The following is a 19,360-nucleotide window of genomic DNA, read 5'->3' as shown; positions in this document are numbered from 1 at the left end:
CATAGAATCATAGAATGTCCATGTTGCCGACAAAGATGTTAAACAGCGATGGTCCCAATACTGACCCCTGAGGAACGCCACTCGTCACTGGTCTCTACGTGGACATTGAGCTGTTGACCACAACCCTTTGAGTGCGACCATCCAGCCAATTCCTTATCCACTGAGTGGTCCATCCATCAAATCCATGTCTCTCCAATTTAGAGGCAAGGATGTCATGCAGGATAGTATCAAATGCTTTGCACAAGTCCAGGTAGATGCCATCAAATGAAAGGGCCTAATATATAATTTTGCCATTCTTCTATCCAGTATGCTGGTTTTGCTTTTCCAGTTTTCAATTTAATTGCTATTCAGAGTCATGGTTGTGCTCTAGGATGCCCTTCCAGGGAACAGTTAGACTTGCAAATGTGTAGTTTGACCTGACTATTAAGAATTATATCACCTGAGACATTTCATTACAAAGAAATGTCCCAGTGGTTGTAGCTGAAACAACATATTTTTTAACAAATTAATTAATTACTGTAAAGAACATACATTTTCTGTGCTGGATTTTGACTTCATCTGACATATATGTGTGAGCAGTTCAGAAGCAGTATCTTCCATCAGCAAAATTGCACCAGCATCGGTTCATATGCACATATGAACCAATACAAAAAAATGTAGAGGTCTGATGAATGGTGAGATCAGGCTTGAAACTGCAATGTTGGCAGTCTTCACTCTGACCTCTACAAACAGGCAAGATTTTCCACCCATGAGCTATATCTGATCTCCAGTATGCTGATGTGAATCCAAAGCTACTTTTTCCAATACTCTCTAAATTAATGGAAGAATACATTCTCCTGTGAGGTTACCCACAACACAAACTGGTTTTCTACAAGGATCTGTTGTCCAAAACAGTCTGAAAGAGAGCTTCATTATGTTGTGACAAACACCACTAGGGAATGGGGAATTTTTTGTGATTTTTGTAGAATTTGGACATTAATAATAAACTGTTCTGAATAGGATTATCATCTGTGCCTTATGTTCTAATGACCTGTACTTAGAGTGCAAACAGCTCTATTAATCATTCCTGTGGATTACGGTTCCTTTACCTGAGGTCCCCATTGTCCACCTCTCTGAAGAAACCATCCAATCTTTATGCCCGCTTTTGGGAGATGTTTCCAGAACAGTCTTTGCACACCAGTGTGATGCAGTATCTGTCAAACTGCACCTCACAGTGATCGTGTTTGGATAGGCACACTCAAGACATTGGGATTTATGGCCAATTCCTTCAGACAAATATAGACTAAGGAAAAAGCCTTATGACATTCCTGTGGTTTTGACGTGGCACGTCAGGCATGCTTTGTCTTCTCAAGCACTGTGTACATTGTACCACAAGTAACAGATCCAGACATGAGGGGTAACCCGCTACTGATAAGACCAATATTAGATTACTTTCAGAGGAAACAAAGGAAGAGCCACAGAAGGTAACATACTTCAAGTCCTGATTTTTTTTCTGCATCGGATGCAGTGAAGTTAACACATTAGCTCTTAGCAGAACCAATATAAGGTCTGCATTTTTCCTCAAGAAAACAGCTTTCACCACAACCACCCTCAACTGAGTGGAAATTAAAAATATGTGACACCTTTCATAAATACTAAGTAGGTAAAAGAACATTTTGTTTCAGATGGGGTTTTTACCACTACGAGGGCTGTGCCATGTGGTTTAGGGCCTCAAATTAGGTTTCATGAAGTTGGTTTTTGAACGACAGTAGGAATGGAAATATTGCCATGATCTGTGCTCATTATAAAGGGAAATGTTTTGCATTTGAACATTCTCTTCCAGTGTTGTGAGTCCAGCTAACACTCTAGGAGTGCCTGAGAACCAGACTATGAACCTAGCCAGAAAACAGCTATAAAAACAAGTAACGTGGACTACTCTGTTTTCCATTTGCATTTAACTCAAGTGGAAGGTAATAATAAGAAAACTGGATTAAAAAATATTTCAGACCCAGTTCTGTCTGGCATTTGTGCCTCCTTGTACAGGCATATACTAAATTGCACCTTCCCCAAAATCTTCAGAGAGACCACAGTCACTTCACAGAAGCTCATGAAACAATTTTCATGCTGCAGACTAGGGGCCAGAAATACACACTTTAGGGTGTGTATGGTCTTGTTTGTCACAGCTCTATGTAGTCTTTTTATATCAGAGTGACTTGTGCTCCTGGAGAAGGAGCCTGTGTGTGGCCATACTAGGTAGATGGTTATCCCTACAGCTGCTCTTGTCAGCTGTGCCTGATGAGCTCAGTGCTCTGATAGAGATGGCCTAAAATGGCACCACCACATTGAGAGCTGTGGCTTCACTTCCTCAAAGCTTTTTTTACTCTTATTTGAGTGTCCAGGGACCAAGAGATTAATAAAAAGGGTCTGCAGCTGTGCCCCAACTACTACACAGAGACTGAAACATCTGTGTTCTTTTCTCCCCTTCACATTAACAAGGTTAATTTGGAAGGAAAACCATGGAGTCCAGAAATATCTCCCAAGTAGTTATGAAGATCCAAGGAATTATTAATAGAACCAGCTCATTTTCTTACCACAAAGTTTCTTCCTATCAGAAAGTGTGATTTTGTTGATCAGAGTCTGTTTTTTTTCATGAGAAAATGGTTGATTGAAAGTTTTTTACAAGAAAAGTATGAGGAAAATATATTTAATTCCAAAATAAAATCCATTTTTTACATTTCAATTAGAAATGTTTTACATTTTCTGTTAGCAAAAAAATTAAAACCTAATGTTCTTCCCTGAAAAAAAAAAAATTTTCTAGTTACTAGAGAAGTAGAGAATTTTTTTTCCCCTGTAAATACATGAATGTTATGTTGACAACCTCCCTATAAACATATATCCTTTTCTTATTTACACTGTCACACAAAAGTATTGGGACTGGCAGCTCTTAAATCTGAAAAGGGCTCAACAATGCAGTCTCAGACACATTTCTGAAATGCCAAGAAGACGAAATGTAACCGCATCCTGTTGAATATCTCTGGGTAGTAATGACACTGTGCAAAACTTTGAGAGGATGTGTCCCAATTAATTAACCTCTTTGACCAGCTTCCTTTTGTTTGGTGCCAGTTGCCATATGGAACCTCTAAACTCTTCCCCGACCATGGGTGGAGAATTTGCTATGTATGCTGCCTTTATTTAACTCAAAGGTAAATATGAATGTTTCTCAAAAAGATTCTTTCAGGTCCTACTCATTAACAAAATGCATCTTTCAGACATCAAGTTCAAAATAATTATCTATTGACAATGAAATGTAATGCATTTTACTAATGCAGGTGAACCAGAATGGTCAAAAAAAGAATAAATCTGATCTTTTTCCACAAAGCCTGAACTGAATCAACTGTTTTCTTAAGAAATTAAATACATAATAATGGTGTGCCACCAGAGGTTTTCTTAGACGATTTTTAAAGTCCTTGGCATTTTCACTTGACCCATTTCTCCCTGACTGGAGATTTATCTTTAGACTAGTGTTCTGTCACTCTTGTCCCCATGTCAGCCAAAATGCAAAAAAATCTGTAAGTCAGACGAGAGCAAACCTGTTTGAGCCCTAGGGCCTGATCTCCTCCCCGCTGAAGTCAGTGAGAGTCTGTTAATTGATTTGAAAGGGAGCTGGATGAAGTCCCAGTATCAGATATAACTGTTTGGAGAGTTTTTGGGGGATAGGGTCTGGATAAGCAGCTAAACATTTGATTCATTATCTGAACCCAATTGAATTGCCAATGCAGAAGGTTCATCCATCATTTCTTTCTCCTTTCCAAGTTCAGAGCTCAGGGATTTATCTGCTCCTCTTTCATCAGTGAATCACGTTACTAACATGATTATTTAAAGCAATGCAGAAGCAGAGCTCTCCCCAGCGCTTTTTAGTGAAGTCCCTTGCAATACGGTAGATAGAGGATACTGCTGAAGGAATACTGAGCACATCTTACATACAGGGATCCACTGACTCTTTTCCTCTGGTTTAGCTGAACAGAGTCTGTGCTGTCTAATATCACCTCGGCAGTCTTGGCTGAGTATTTAAGCAAGGGACTTCAGACAATCCCTAGCTCAAATCCCCTGGAGTCTGGAAACGTTCAGACCAGTAACTTGTAAGTTTTTACCCCAGGTTTCAGCATTTATACACAAGAGCTTTTCTAACAGAGGACATTCTGAACTCTATTGCCCCATTTTTAGTAGTTAGATGAAGGAAGGGCTATGTTTAAATGACACACCTTACATTCATTTTCAGTGATGTATTTGTAATTTCTGATTGTACATGTATGTGCTGCCTGTGAACCAACATTTTAAGGAGCTTTATGTGTTTACAGCACTTTAGGTCACCTTTAACCACAACTGTATAACACACGAGGATGCTGTTTCAACTTCAGAGCTCAAGGGTCTTCAGGGACTGGGGACCCTGGAGTCTTTTGAGTTGGACAAACCAACAATCAAGTGAGGCCACAGTCCCCAGCCCCTGCCATCCTACCTTCAAAGCATCTGTGCGTGCTCTCACACTGCAATTTCCTCTTCCATAATCTGACAATGACAGTGTAGCCATGGGACTTTTCTTTTTCTCTCTTTTCTTTCCCTGTTCTTGATGCCTCTTTCAGCTTTAAGGCTGCTACACAGTTGTCAGAAGTCTGGCTTCAATGGTCTGAAGGGAGACAGATACTGATAAATTTCCTTTTGATCTCTGCTCTGCAAAACCACTCAGTCAGAAAAAAATAGAGGGGTCTGTGTGCGTAGGGGTTGGAGGATGTGAAAGGCAAAAAGCACCGTCTCATGCCAGAGCGAGTATAACTCCCACTTCACATTAGATCTGAAAGAGGAATATAAAGAGTTTTGTATACATTTTGCAAATCAAGACAATGCACTGTAAGAAAATGAAGCCAATGAGTAAAATGGGGGTAATGATACCGATCTCATTTCTAAAGTGCTCTGAGATCAGTTGATGAAAAGGACTATACAAGAGCTAGGTATTATTATAGTTAGATCATTTCAATTGCTTTTCTCAAAAACCTTATCTTTTTGTTGCATATTCATCAGGGTCAGTGTTGAAAGGTTACAGTTTATAACAACTACTTTGTTATACTATAAATGAGATTGAAAAAGAACTTTTGTTTTCATGGGGCTCCAGAAATTTGGACGTATCATTTGAGGATGCATATATATAGCTGTAGCAGGTGTCTTCCACTCAACTTTCCGTATCTGCCCTGATCTAAGGCTGAATAAAGACAATGCGCCAGTGATCTGAACACTGTCAAGTGAAGAACACAATATTTAAAATACAAAATGTTAACCTTGATTATGCATAGACAAACAGTCATGAGCTTGGTAGGCACAAGTCATGAACAATCCAGGAGCCATACAACTGTGTTAGGGAGCACTATTCCCAAAACACTATACCTGCCTCTCAGCAAATTTGACTAGCTGAGATACCATGTTGCCTTAACACAGCTAACCAGCTTTCTGACTAGAGCAGGCTCGTAAGCAGCCATCTCAAAAGCAGGGCAGGGCACACTCATGTCTGTTGTGTCTGCGAAGGCATTTTCATATGTTCCTTTACTGGATGAATCTCAACGTTGGTAGAACTGACTCTAATTTGTCAGAACTAGCAAAGGTGGAGAACTTATGGGGGAATAAAAAAGCTGAAATGATAATACTCCAATAGGATTACTAAAGCAGCAAAGGGCATCTCAACATGAACTAAGATCCAAGGAAAATGACCCAAAGTATTCATATAAAATCCCAAATTAGCTTTTTCCCCCACAGTAGCAAGACTGCCACTGGGAGACAGGTTATTAGATTGGATGTGAGGAAAAATGTCTTTACTGAAAGAGTAGTTAAACATTGGAACAGGCTGCCCAGGGAAGTGATTGAGTCACCATCCCTGGAAGTATTTAAAAGACGGGTAGATGAGGCGCTTAGGGACATGGTTTAGTGGGCATGGTGGTGTTGGGTTGATGGTTGGACTCGATGATCTTGGAGGTCTCTTCCAACCTTAATGATTCTATGATTCTATGATTCTATTGCATAAAGGGTATGTACAGCAGAATATACAAACAAATTTAGAATTGGAAGTGCAAAGAAAAAAATAAGGCAAGTGAAAAGTATTTTTCCTGACAGAAGTACATTATGTATTCTTTAATGTATCATCACATATTACACTTATAAAATAGCCGGTAGTTATAATGTGCTAATAAAAAGTGACAGCAAAATACTAGCTATGGAGTGTGTGGGTAAAACTAACGCGGCTCCTACATATAGAATCATAGAACCATTTAGATTGGAAAGGACCTTTAAGATCATTGAGTCCAACTGTTAACCTAACACTGCCAAGTCCACCACTAAACCATGTCCATAAGCACCTCATCTACACATCTTTTAAATACTTCCAGGGATGGTGACTCAACCACTTCCCTGGGCAGACTGTTCCAATGCTTAACCACTCTTTCAGTAAAGAGATTTTTCCTCACGACCAATCTAAACCTCCCCGGGCACAACTTGAGGCCATTTCCTCTCGTCCTATCGCTAGTTACTTGGGAGAAGAGACTGACACCTACCTCGCTACAAAGCCTCCTTTTCTCCAGGCTAAACAACCCCAGTTCCCTCAGCTGCTCCTCATAACACTTGTGCTCTGGACCCTTCACCAGCTTCGTTGCCCTTCTCTGGACACGCTCCAACACCTCAACGTCCTTCTTGTAGTGAGGGGCCCAAAACTGAACACAGTATTCGAGGTGTGGTCTCACCAGGGCCGAGTACAGGGGCACGGTCACTTCCCTCCTCCTGCTGGCCACACTATTTCTGATACAAACCAGGATGCCACTGGCCTTCTTGGCCACCTGGGCACACTGCCGGCTCATGTTCAGCCGGCTGTCGACCAACACCCCCAGGTCCTTTTCCGCCAGGCAGCTTTCCAGCCCCTCTTCCCCAAGCCTGTAGCGTTGCATGGGGTTGTTGTGACCCAAGTGCAGGACCTGGCACAACTGGTTTAGCAAGGCCTGTACTACATCATTTACAGTTTATAATAAAGTCAGTGATGTGCCTTTTGTTCATTTCACCACAAAATCAACATGAAGTAACCATATAGCCACAACTGAGTTTTCCAAATGCACACAAACAGCAAAGCCTACAGGTACATGCAAAGGTTCTGGCTGGGTTTCTGACAGGTTCTGAAACAGAGCGCAGTGAGTGCTAGTAAAGGACTTCCTACAAAATTTCTCTATCTTACTGTATGAAAAAAAAAAATTCTTTCTTACAGGTTTAAAATTTAGATATCTCAATGTCTCAATGTAAATGTTGCATTTCCAGTAATCCATGAAAAATCCTTTACGTTTTTGAGTGAAACAGTTTTTCCAGAGGTTTACAAAGCCAAAATACAGAAGTAGTTTTATTATCTGTCAGGATTTTACAGATCATCTCACAAAATTCATAGTAAATACATCTGCATACAGTTCTTGAAAGAAACCTCAGTTTAATAGATGCATTATTGGGACAGGGATGAACTTGCTGTTTGTTTCTAATAGTTGTAAGAGGTCTTTCAACTCCTCTATGTAGGCAAGCAGCAGCCTCCAGAATCAAAACACAAATCCAAATAAAAATAGTGAAGCAGTTATGCTTAGCTTGCACATGCATGGATATATGTGTGTGTAGAAGAGGCTTCAAATGGAGAAGTGGAGCAAAGCTCAGAAATAGAATGAAGACATAAGAAGAAGCAATGCTAGTATATGACCTAGAAGAAGTCTACAGAGTGTATTATTGGTTGGGTACTGACTGCAGTATGTATTATTTCTGGTAGCTTGAATCGTGATGGTTTCAAAAAAGCAGGAATTTCTTTCTTGGAAATAAACCTTCTCAGAAATAACCAGAAATAAACATCAAAGAAAATTTACCCCATCAATTTCTCCATGCAATGGGAATAACCTATGAGATCTCAAAATATGCCTAGTTGCTCAGATCAAAAAGGGAAACCATATGTTTCTCACTATCTTTAATTACAAAGAAGAGTAAATTACTGAAAAAGGCCTTAAATTCAAACAATTCCAATAAAAATAGGAGTCTGGTTTATTAACAATTATGTTCATTTAGATACAGCTGTAATTCAGTTAAGCCTTTAAGGTATGGCTGTTATTACTGAAATGAAGTGGTGCCTTAGTCATGGACTGAGACCCCACCGTGGGAAGAGTTCTATTTAGAATGGATAAAAAACACAGTCTTGCCTCAAAAATCATCTAAAGATAAGAAAAAGGAACAGATTCATACAAATGAGTACAAGGAAACTAGGCAATATTGGATTAATTTAGTAAAAGTAGTGATAAGTAAAGGTGTCTGCGGGCCAGTAATCTAGCAATTGTCTGATCATCCACAGACATCAAGGAAAGAGAAGACTGTGAAGAAGCAGTGTCCTGTCGACGTTGTGGATAGTTCCTCCCAAGCATAATGGACAAAGCAGGCAAAGGAATGAAGGTACTTCTTTTAAAATTTATTATGTGAGTAGAAACTACTGAGAGTGCCATTATGTTGCTGTTAATATCTGTGAGCCAATATTTGAAAATGAATGAGAGATACTAAGCAGGATAAGGATATGTGGTCTAAAGGTTTGAAGTGACTTTGGCAATCATGATTTTGGTAGAATACAAAAAGTATTGGCTGGAAGATGTTCTATGATGGAACCAGAGGAGAGAAACTCAATTTTTCTTTCAGTGAACTTATAAAGTAAAAAGTAAATAGGGAACCGCTGGAGAGACAAGGGTGGGGAGGTGGCTATGGGGTAGACTGAAGCAGGATTGTACTGAAAGGGGCAAGCGACAAAAGCTATAGGAAGAGTAATGGATAAAATGGAAGAGGGTGATCAAGTGATGGGATGGGGCTGCTAGAGAAAGCAGAGCTCTGAGAGGAAGAGAGCCACCATAGCATCTCTGCCTCAAGGGAAAAGGAGAGAAAGTTGCGGAGGAGAAGAGAAAGCAAGACAAAGCAAAAGCCTTTTCTGATTTCCTCTCCAAAGATGTCAGCGAGATGCCATCTGAGGAGAGAGAGAAGTGGATACAGGAGGATGGGAAGCTTAAGGAATGAGTCAGAGATGTGGAAAAAGTTGCTGGGATTAAGTAGACTTACTCTGAAGAACATTACTTAGGGAAATGGCAAAACTGGAGGAGAAAACACATCTATGGTGCAGGAAGGTATCTAGGCTACCGAGTCATACTGTGCTGTGCAAGATCAGGAAGAGAGGAAAGGAATAATGGGAGTGAGTTAGAATTCTGTGGTCAGACAAGGGATAAAACCAAACCGAAGAGCGGAGGACAGTGAATCACAGAGGCGGGAATTATCAGATCAGTGAGAGAAGGGAACAGAGTGTGAGGCAGAGAGCTGGTTTCCTGCGAGTTTGCTAGTCAGGCTTACAGATTGTTCTGGCCACAGCTCAAGAAATGGTTCATTTCTGTGAAGCTAACCACATAGTCCTATCATGCAATCAGTTGGACCTTTAATTATTTTTCTCTGAACACCAGCTCTCAGGCATGATTTCTGTAGCACCTTTAAGAGGTCAAAGTTAAAGAACAAGAATTTGGTAAATGGCCATTTGTTGCTGTTTGCCTGGTCCAAAAATGTCTCAAGTAATATAGTTAAGCTTCAATTTGGAAGCAAAATTCTTTCTTACATCAAAACTTTATAGAAACACAGCAGAGAAAACACGGTTTAATAATAAACAGATAATTAAAACCACTTGAAACACATGTATGTGTTTTATTAGTGACTAAAATCAATGGTATGTTGCAATTTAGTTATGCGGGCTGATTTAGTATCATGTTATGTACCAGTTACATAGACATGTGCTACGGGCTTAGTCATAAAAGTGTGGAATGCACCACTAACAAATTCAATTTTTTGCCCTTAACTACTCACAAAAATCCTCTTCTTCTAAAGGGAAACCACACAACATCTCTTATAAAGAGCTCAGTCAAAAGAAAAGCTAAAATAAAGACAGTCCTTAATGGCCCACTGGACCCTCACTAAAACTATATATTTTTTTGGAAAAACAAAGAAAAGGAAAACCAGGAAAGTTCACCCCCATTCTTAGAAGAAACTGCTGTTCTTAACAGAGTTCAAATATTGCAAGGAGATACCTACGTCACTTGGAAAATATGAATGTGTTAAGTGTCTAAGAAAATGCTGACATACTTTTTCTGTCATTCTGGTTAAAGAAGCGAAGTACATGGCTGGCTCAATAGTACATTAAGGATTTCCCTCTTTAGCTTTGTATTGGATATTATATTTTCAAGTAACTCATTAGGGCAGACATCTGAAGAAATAGGCCTTACTTTGGAATGCAGTGTCACTAATGCCAAGAAAATTAAAGCATAGACATTTTCACAGACATGTGCACAAATGCCTAGTCTTGGCCTGCAGCCATGTCTATCTTTCAACTGCCACGCTGCCTTATGGGAATTGTAGCTCGAGTGACTTGAGCCTGGTTCTCCTTCACTGGCTGAACTTCCAATATAAATGGCCTTGAATGCCCTGTGTCAGACAGTTCCTATGATACCTTGTCCAGTGAGCCAGAAGGGAGATGTGACCTGCTACATCAGGGAACCCTGACTTTAGAGGAGAATAAGACCTCTGAATTTTAACTCTAATGAAGAGTTATGGCAAACATATGCTAACATCAAATTGATCCCAAAACAAAATGTATGGCTAGTAGAGACCTCCTAGGTGTCTGAATACTGTCCCAGCGGTATTTCATATAAAGGCACTGCATACCTTGCCATACTTCAAGTAGGCAAATACTTAGATTAAAACAGACTCTTAATTCTACTGGTCACAGGCCCTATCTTTCCCCATAGACCACCTTTCTCAATGGGAGAAACCAGGCTGTAAGTTTATGAGCAGTATGTGAAAGAAGAATGACTTTTATTTTGCTTTAAAATGTATTTGTAAGTTAGAAATCTAATGGCTATGAAAAATAAATTGCACAGGAGGGGATCACTATGGAAACTAGTCATCTAACTGCTGTTGACTTTTGGTGGAAACTAAGTAATCCAGAGCTACCCATGCATTTGAAAATCTATGATGTCATCAGTTGTTACAAGTTTACACTGAGACTGGCCTACACACTTCAGCTAATTCAGACCCTCACTGTGCAAAAATCTGTACTGACCCAAGAAATGTCAGATGTGCTCTCCTAACTTATTTATGAAAACTAAGTTTATTTTAGCAAAGGTTTGCACCAATGCAACTATATAAATTTGTAAATATTTAAAATATTTTAAATATATTTAGTAGATTTCTGATGTAGATAAGGTATTATACATACTCAAATTCACTTACATTCAGATTTCCTCAAATACATATAGGTGGTATGTCTGAAGATGTTTATAAGTCATGCTTACTCTGATGTGGATAATATGGACACCTTTCTTGTGAGTATAACTTCTGTTGAGGCACAGTAGCATGAATTAGAGCACAAAGAGAGTCAAAACAAAATATTTAGACTCAATGTATACTAGTGTGTGAGATGTGCTAACAGGACAGAGTGTAAATAAAGCACATTTAGCTTTTCCCTAGGCAAAATGTATGAACTTAATCTTACAGGGAGGTTGTGAGGAAGCTCACAATGCATCATCTATGGGGAAAAGAAATAACACAGGTTGATAGAATGGCATTATAAACTTTGTATTGCTGGTTTATTGCTTACTTAGGTGAAGGAAGGAGTCCCCTGAAACACTAAAAAGATTTGGCAATCCCTTGTGAAGAAGGTGGAGTGGCACCTGTGTGGCATTGGCTCCTTTCAAAATGCCAGTATTATTATTCTCTTTTTGATGGGTTAGGGTTTGTTTTGTTTTTTTTCCTTGAAATAATCATGTTTCAGGGAATACCAGCAGTAATATAACAACAACAACAACAAAAAATCCTGGTCAGTCTTTTGTTAAAGACTTAAATAAATGTGTTACAGTGAAAGCTAGTTTCATGCACTTCAGAAGTTTATTGAGCTTAGGGGACTGGTCGAGTTAGGCTTGTCATTTAATTTGGTGTTTGGATGCTGAAATCATGGAATTCACTTACAAGTTTTGCTTAGGCAGCTTTTAGCCAAACTTTGACTAACAAGCATTTTGCATGGCAGCAGCAGAGTTGAATCCTGGCATATCTCACCTTTCTACTCTTCAATGCTTTCACTGTCAGTTTCTGTGGCATAATGGTTACCAATAAGAGTGATAGGAGAGACATTTCCTATCTCACAGCAGAAAAAGATGAGAAAACCAGTAGTTAGGATCTAAACCTGTGTTATGAGAAAACCCATGTCATGCTCTGCTTGAGATGCAAAGGATTTGAATCTAAAACAATGGAGACAGTGTCCTGCAGCTCAAGCAACGCCTACTGTGCACAATCTCCCTTCTCTCTGCCAGCAGGAAGGTGGAGGAAGAATTACAAAAGCACTCTCTAGCCTGTATCAGACAATATCAAAACACTTACACTAACAATTTAATTTAACTCAATTGGCTTTTTCTGAGGCAGCATGAACATGATTCGTTCCTCCAGCAGAGCTCTGGGGCAATAGTCCGCAGCCAAAAAGGAGTAGCAGCATTTTCAGCTTGTCCTACTATATCCATGCCCTGCCTCAGGCTTCAAAATTCCCTGTGAATGACTCCACTATCTGCTTCTTTTGAGGTGGATCTTCTCAGTTTTTTTTCTAGGAGATGTTTAAGTCTGTTTAAATAAATAAAAAAAAAATTACTAGCTCTAAATCCTGAACCTTATTCTCTCATGCCCCAGGTACTGACTGGTCTAATGTGGGTTAGTGTCCTCTTATTTTGGACAAGAATTGCACCTTCATTAGAACCGGTGCAAATATCCCACTGAGAAGTTTTAATTTTGACTAACTGACATTGATCAAAAATGACATGACGGGAAATCCCTGATGAACTCTAGGTGTCACATTTGCTTCACAGGCACTGAAGGTTCATAATGATTCAAAAGCAGACAAGCTCACAGGCTGCCTCCAGGAATTGCCAGACGATCATTTTTCAAATTACTTTTCTAACAACAAAAGGAACTGAACCCCCCACTCATTCTCAGTGCACCTTTTACTAAATGAACCCAGTGGTAAACAAGTTAAAATGAATTAATAAGATATAAAACTCCCAAATTATCTTAAATGGATTTTTTTACTGCCAAAATGAGGTGCACTATAGATCCTATAAAATCCATACAATAATTAGGGCTTACTTTTATGTAAACAACTTACGAACCTGAGGCGATGAACAGTAGTACGAACTAGAGAATGAGTTTGGGAATCAGAACACTGAAGCTGGAACAGTTTTACACTAGCAATGTAAAAGAAGGCTCAAACACTGCAAAGCTTTCTAAAGATAAAACAATCTTTTCTGGACCTTGAACTAATTCATATTGTTACTGGATTACATATAGCAAAGGAATATGAAAAGCAGTTTTCACTGTGCAGAATGGAGTAATATGCTCCCAAATCAGGGTGTTAATGCACCTGTGCAAGACAGGAGGCTAATATATCACACAATCTGGCACATATATGAATTATTTTGCCAAAAATGAGGCAGCCAGATTATGTCCCTACTCTTTTCTATGAGCTCTTTCTTTTAGTTTTATTTTATCAACTGTTTAGTATGACTTGGAAAGAAATTTGTAGGGTTAACTCAAGTGTTAAAAGTTGGATTGATTTGAAAAAGACTCTTTATAATTATGATCTCTACTAGTAATTTTTGAAAAAGCAGTAATTCCCCCAATACTTGTGGCATAGAAATGAAAATACAGAAAATCCCTTCAATGGAAAAACTAATAGACAGTATCAAATTAAACTGAAATTGATTTTATAACTTATGATTACTATTCTGGGAAATTGAACACGTGGGTGTCTAACTTTCAAAGATTCAACATACTAGGTAGACCAACATCTTCTAACATTTGAATCAAAGTACATTTTAGTAATAATGTACATGTATATAACCTTCATAGTAAAATAAGTTTTTATTTTAAAACACTGATTAACAGTTTGACATCTGAAGTGCTACAGTGGTTGATATGGTTTTGTTTATGTTTCACGCCAAAGAAAATTTGTTAGACTAAGTTGCCATGTTTTTTGCATCTGGATTTTATGATGTTTGGCTTTGTAATGGCTGTATATAGAACTGATTCCAGCACTTGAGATTCTGGCTAAATGTAATTAGCTTAAGTGCCTAGAAGATGAAAGTTTATTTGCTTTATACTGGATTAAAGTGTAAGTAGCAAAGGTAGCATGAACAGACTGTAAGTTACCTCCAACTATTCAAGTTCCAAAGATCTGCATACCAGCAAAGGACAGTGGTGGCCAGGAAGTCTAGGGATGTTTGAATTTATTAAATTTGCTGTGAGAAAACATCAAATATGTTCACGGACTAAAAAGGTTAAGTGAAACCACAACTTGCATAATGATTTGTCTGATCATATTTCTTCTCAGAAATTTTATCACATATGCATATCATACATCAGTGCTTGCAGCTTGAACAACATTATAGATACATAACCATGCTGCCAGGCTTTTCTCACCTTCTACACTGAAGAAGACAGCAGTAATTCTCACGGTCGTAAGTGCTAAAGGATAAGAAGAGGGAAATGTACAGGTGATTATTAACATTAAATTCCACTGTCTCAGAAATGATTTATTTGAACCATTATTGCAGGAAAGCAGATATCACAAAACTGATTATTAAGACGCAGACACTGGCAACCTAATTTTGCTTTTTATGAATCATACATTAAAGTGCAATTGTAGCTAACTAAAAATAAGATTAAAATGAAGTCAGAATGCCAAAGCAGTTCCACATGGGAAAGATCACTGTTGATTACTAGATGTGGAAAATATACAATAAGATAAAAACCCAGCCTTGTAGGCAGAAGCTACTGCAGATGGAACACTTATCTTTTCAAAAGAGGTAAACATGCATGCTTGGATGTTATTCTTTATTTACAAAAGCAAATTAAATCAGTTTTAACACTCCTGTATTCATGTAATACACACGTTATCTGGTAATTGCTTTGAATTCTCTTTAGTGCTATTAAATATTGGCTTATTTATAGCTTTTGGGTTTTTTTCTCCCCACTTTGATATTGGAATAACCTGGAACTTTTGCACCATACCCAATGATAAATGATGCAACTGCCAGAAGCCCCTGGTTTGATCTCTTTCTGAACCTCTATGGAGACTTCTTTTTTCCATTGAGGTAGGAAGCTGATATTGCTCAAGGGCAGGACTTTGCTTCTTTTGACTCAGTTCTGCTGTTTTTTTATCTGGAGTTGAAGGCATGTAGAATGCATAGAGACAGATACAGAAGCTGTTTTAAAGTCCAGCTTTCCTGATCGCAAACATTTTTACAAATTCCACATTTCAATTTTTGAGGAATGTGATGGAAAAGAACTAGGCAAAATTATATTTATGATGCAAGTCAGAGATAAACTTTTTAGCTTTTAAACCAGAATAAATTACTAGAATATATTTTTAACAAAACCAATGATATTTTGAGTAAGATTCTAACAAAGAAAATAATCCAAACAAAAATGTAAACATTACATTAAGATACACTAAAGTGTATTTTTATGCACCTTAATTTTAATGGAATTTGTGTGTATGCGTGTATGTGATTGCTTAAGAATGTGAAAGTATCAGTCCTTTTGGCTTCTTATGCTGTGTTGGAAAATATATTTCCTCTTCTTTGACACACTTAGAATATATCTATACCAGTAAATAAAACAGGCCACAAACTGTTTTCTGGCCCCATAGTTAAGTGGTATGACTCAGCTCACATCTTTATGGTTGAATTCTCCTGTTGGAATCAGGAGGCCAAATCCAAACTATCTGTTGATAATGGTCATTGCCCCACACGCAGTTTGGGAGATTGTTTTTTTTGGCACAGACCAAAACTGTCCTAGGGATTATGCTAATAATTTAACATCATGGTTGATCATATGTCTGCAGCCTGGGCCTGTGTTTGATTCACAAACACAGACATAGTTCTGTAGTTTTCATTGTAAAAAGAATGGATACTCACATATTTGTCAATCCTCTGTAGTCTGTGGATTCAGCAAAGTCAGTTGACAATAGCTTATTTAACTATTTAAAAATTAAGAAATATAATGTTAAGCCTCTGGGTGTTACATAGCACTGCAGACGAAGAGGTATGGATACCTGGCTTGCTCCTAATTTTTCTCCACTATTCATATTTTAGAGCTATTTTAGGGTGTGTTCTTGGGAGATGAAAGAGGCTGGATAGTGTCTTGCATCCTTTCTGTGGTCACTATGGATAGTCATCTTCTGTGCTTCTCCATTAAATTAATGGCATCATGGCAGTGTCATTAACAACTTTCAAGTTCCAGGTTTCCTCAGAACTGTTTCACAATGAACACCATGAAAGCTCATAAAGTTGAAAGGCCCCACAACATTATTGTTTCATATGTAAAAAATGGGAAGGAGCTCAGATGGTTGGAGCTAAAAGTAGCTCATTGCATCAAGTACCTTTCTGGGGCTTGTGCAACAATCTGCAGGTAAACTCCAAGAGTCATATTTTAACCCTCCCTCCCGTTGCCACAGAGAATATAGGGAACCACTCGGGATCAAGCATTTTTCAAAATGTGACCACATCACTTACAAGATGCTGACCTCTGGCTTGGAGGCTGTTGAAATCTTTAGGAGTGAATGCTGTACATCCCCAAGTTTCTCTAAAAGGGAAAAGAGAAAATGAAAGTTTACTGTCTCGTGGTGAGGATGAAGGAAGTAATAGTAAGCATAATTAGCATAAATGCTAGAGATAAAATCTGCGCCTCATAGGAGTCAATGGGAAATTGACTCTTACAGAATCAGGATTTCATCTTAGACATTTTTTTCCCCAAGACACTTCTACGCCGTAGTTTTTTGTTAACAACAGTTACTGATTTCCTACTCTATTTTCTGAACAATTATATAATGAGAGAGCTACTGTATTTAGAAAGCATTATTTATATTTTTTTTTAAATGCAGGTTTTTTTTTTTCAATACTGGCATATGCCTATTTTCCGCAATATGTTGTCACAGGAAGCAAAAGGTAAGAAGTATTCAAAGAACTGCACACAAGGATCACCCTTTAAAATGCCTGAGGATGATCATTATATTCAGTAGATGGACTTAATTTGCAGGTTTTGTAAAGCAGAAGTTTTGCTGAAAATTAAAGACCTATTTTAGCTGCAAGCAACAACCAGAAGCAGCCGAGTGGAAGATGAAGCCCATCTGACCCCTGAAGAGGCTGAAGTTGCAAGAAATATCAAAGATGACTAGGAGGAAGGTCCTGAGAAGGTGTGAAATAAGAGAAATAAAACTTTTACACCAAAGGCATCACATACATATGCCTCATGTTAATGGAAAGAAGGAAGAAATACATGGTGTAAAAATTGGTTATACATCTTACAAAAATATATCATGAATTTGTTGGCCTCTAATCCACATTTTGTGTACAGCTAAGTCCCTTGACTACTTATGTTATACTCTGGATTTATGTACAACCTCTTCTTTTAGCAAAACAAAATCTCTCTAGGCTTGAAAAAAATGACACTTTTTTACCCAGCACATGCAATACTTCCTTTCAGAAGCTAATTAGAGACATATTTTATTTGAATCAACAGATTGAAACCAGAAATTATCTTCAGAATGGTGTGTATTATTTATAGATATTCAGAATAATGACTATAGCAGTACAGAAAGAGAAAATGCTGAAAACGAGCTTAGCAGAATAGCTCTTGTAGTTATTTCTGCACAGAATATGAATCTTAAAAGCATAAAACAGGTAATGTGCATAAAAAGATGTAACAAAATTACAACACAGATGGTATTTTATCCTTCGTCTCTGTGTTTTAGATCAAAACCTGATATCCACTGTAGCCCGTGTGTAGTCTCACATCTCACATTTGCTTATGATGATTTAGGAATGAACTACCAAAGGAACTGCACTGAGGCTTTCTTAGTCACTGTCCATACCTTGACATTTCTTCCTGTGCCAACTCTAGCAATTAGATAACTACCCAATGATCTAGATCAGGGAATTGACGTAGCTGAATTTTAATTTACCAAAAAGATCTCAGAAAATTCTGGGTTTTTTAAAATTCAGTGGTTGGACTGGCTGATACTGCAAAGCAGTTTTGTTGTATATAAGGTACCTGGCGCAGCTACAATTAGATGGAATGTCAGCATAAGGGACAATGTGAAAATGTATTACCAGCAACATGGAGGTTGCTATAGGGCTTTTTGGCAGCAGTCTGTTTTTAGATCAAATTAAACCACTTGCAAGACCAGGGTCTGAGCTTCATTGTCCTCAAAGCTCTGCAGACTTCTTCCAGAATGACTGGTCATGTTCCCTTCTCTGACCATTTGCTTTATTTTCCTTCTTTGTGTCAGCTCTAGCAGAGGATGAGATGGTTCAGTGAACTGATGCAACAGATTTTTTTTTTTCTTTTTTCTTTTGGTGGATTACTTTTCCACAGGAACAGCAAACTGTAATAACTCACCCTTAGGTCACTTGGTTGTTAGGTCCAATGCAAGTGACATGTCAGGGAGCACATGAAAGAAACAATGCAAGAGCAGGACAACCCCCTTTGAGGGTTACAAGTGCAATTTCATTAGATTAGATGTAACATCAAACTACACTAGAGTCACCAAACTCTCTTTGAACTCACAGTGAACGAGTACATGACATTTAAATTCAGCCTTATGTAGTCACTTCCTGGCAAGTTAGACAAGCATCTTAGATTATTTCTTCTCAATCATTTCAAAATACTAGAACACATTCAAATAAATCCATGATGATTTTACCACCCATTCTTAGGTTTATATTGCAGTGATTGGGTGAGGAATTGGTAGATGGTCACATCCAGAGGGCAGTGGTCAATGGCTCAATGTCTAGATGGAGATTGGTGGTGAGTTGTGTCCCACAGGGCTCCGTATTGGGACCGGTACTGTTTAATATCTTCATCAATGACACAGACAGTGGGATCGAGTGCACCCTCAGCAAGTTTGCAGATGACACCAAGCTGAGTGGTGCGGTTGACACGCTGGAGGGAAGGGATGCCATCCAGAGGGACCTTGACAGGTTTGAGAGGTGGGCCTGTGTGAACCTCATGAGGTTTAACGAGGCCAAGTGCAAGGTCCTGCACCTGGGTATCAATCCAGGCTGGGGGATGAAGGGATTGAGAGCAGCCCTGCTGAGAAGGACTTGGGGGTACTGGTGGATGAAAAGCTGGACATGAGCCAGCAATGTGCGCTCGCAGCCCAGAAGGCCAGTCATATCCTGGGCTGCATCAAAAGCAGCGTGGCCAGCAGGTCGAGGGA

Source organism: Pygoscelis adeliae, unplaced genomic scaffold (genome assembly GCF_000699105.1).
Source record: "Pygoscelis adeliae isolate BGI_AS28 unplaced genomic scaffold, ASM69910v1 Scaffold66, whole genome shotgun sequence".
Lineage (NCBI taxonomy): Eukaryota > Metazoa > Chordata > Aves > Sphenisciformes > Spheniscidae > Pygoscelis > Pygoscelis adeliae.
Note: the sequence above shows the minus strand (reverse complement) of the source record.